This window comes from Myotis lucifugus, unplaced genomic scaffold (assembly GCF_000147115.1).
Source record: "Myotis lucifugus unplaced genomic scaffold, Myoluc2.0 scaffold_171, whole genome shotgun sequence".
NCBI classification, from domain to species: domain Eukaryota; kingdom Metazoa; phylum Chordata; class Mammalia; order Chiroptera; family Vespertilionidae; genus Myotis; species Myotis lucifugus.
The window spans coordinates 325,653-327,446 of NW_005871219.1; the positions used below are offsets into that span (position 1 = coordinate 325,653).

The 1,794-nt window shown below is 59.1% G+C and overlaps 1 protein-coding gene and 1 pseudogene across 3 annotated transcripts in view; one reads left to right on the forward strand and one right to left on the reverse strand.

The window, feature by feature from the left end:
• The window catches only part of BMT2 (base methyltransferase of 25S rRNA 2 homolog), a 126,076-nt gene that overhangs the window by 63,468 nt on the left and 60,814 nt on the right, over nt 1–1,794 (reverse strand). The window lies entirely within an intron of this gene.
• LOC102421400 lies at nt 687–1,443 on the forward strand (annotated as a pseudogene).

Here is a 1,794-nt window from a genome sequence, read left to right on the forward strand (position 1 = left end):
GGGAGCCGACGAACCTAGGCTCAGAAGGCGACCCAGAAGGCGAACCATGCCCTGGGGCTGCGTCGCGCTGGGGAACGCTATCCGGTGCCTGGGCTGAGGAGACCCAGGGGCCGGGGCTGGGTTGCAGCTGGGACACGGGATCCGGTCCCCAGGGGCGACACAGCCAGGCCCCAGCAGGAGACCCAGAAGCTGCTGGGGCACGCTATCTGGTGCCTGGGCTGAGGAGACCCAGGGGCCCGGGCTGCGTCGCAGCTGGGGGACACGATCGGGTCCCCGGGGGCGATGCAGCCAGGCCCCAGAAGGAGACTCAGGCGCCAGGGCTGCATCGCCGCTGGGGCACGCGATCTGGTGCCTGGCCTGAGGAGACCCAGAAGGAGACCCAGGGGCCTCCCAAGAGGAGAGTCTCCGTGGTCAGATGGCTCAGTGTCAGGACAGGAATAAAGACCCGAGGTGACTCAGATGCCTGGCCACAGGGTTAGACCAGCCAGCAGGGCCTTTCAGTTGGGACTGGGATGGGGGTGGGGCGAGGGAGGCAAGCCGGACATAGAGAACTACAACTCCCAGGAGGCTTAGCAGCCAGGGCCTGGGTACCTGGCTGTGAAATTGGATGGGCTGTGTCATTTTGCAAGCCACTTTAAACTAGAGGCTTGCAAGGTTGGAAGTTCTTTGCTGGGAGCCAGGGAGAAATGGAGCTGGAGCAGAGAGGGGGTCCATGGCAGCCGTGGGCTTTGAGAAGTTCTCAGGTCACATCCTGGAGAGCGAGCTTGAGACCAAAGTGGAGTTCGTGTCTGGGGGTCTGGGCAGCTCCAGCCTCCAGGAGCGAGACAAAGAGGAGGAGGCAGCCTGAGGCCAGCAACAGCGGTGCCAATGGGAACTCAATCACAGGAAGTACCAGGTGCTGGGTCGGCACTGCAAGGAGATCAAGCAGGTAAACGAGCGGGTCCTGAACAGGCTCCGTCAGGTACAGAGGATAACAAAGAGACTCCAGCAGGAGCGGAGGTTCCTCAAGAAGGTGCTAGACTCCTACGGTGATGACTACCTGGCCAGCCAGTTCACCATCTTACTGGAGGACGAGGGCAGCCAGGGCACAGACGCCCCCACCCCAGGCAACGCTGAGAACGAGCCCCCAGAGAAAGAGGGGCTGTCCCCGCCCAGGAGGACGCCAGCGCCCACAGAAGCCAGCAGCCCGGCCCCTGGCGAGGGGCCCAGCGGGTGGAAGAGGCAGTGATCGCAGCCAGCGCCACAGGAAGGGCACCAGGCGGGAGTCCCGCTGACTCCGGAGCTGGCCCCCGTGCAGATAAAGGTGGAGGAAGACTTTGGCTTCAAAGCGGTTGAGGCTCTGGACTCAAGTTGGGTTTCTCGGGGGCCAGACAAGCTGCTGCCCTACCCCACCCTAGCCAGCTCCCCCTTTGACTGACCCCCCAATAAACGGACCCCATGCTCTCCTCAGCAAAAAAAAAGCTTATAGAGACATGCTTATAGGATCAAATAGTATAAATATAGATGTAACAGGACAATAAAAAGAGAACCTGGCTATGATGATTACCTGAACGCTGCCTCTGTGTCATTCCTTCTTCACCGACTCCGTCCACACCTTTGGGAACCCCTGGACCTGCTGGGCAGGACCCCAACATTCCTCTTCTTATAAGGACTTCAGTGAAATGGGCTAAGGGTCCCACTGGAACTGCCTCAATTTAATGTAATCCCCTCTTTAAAGATCTTATCTCCATATACAGGTACATTCTGAGGTTCTGAGGAGTTAGGATTTTAACATACATTTTGTTGATTACCCAA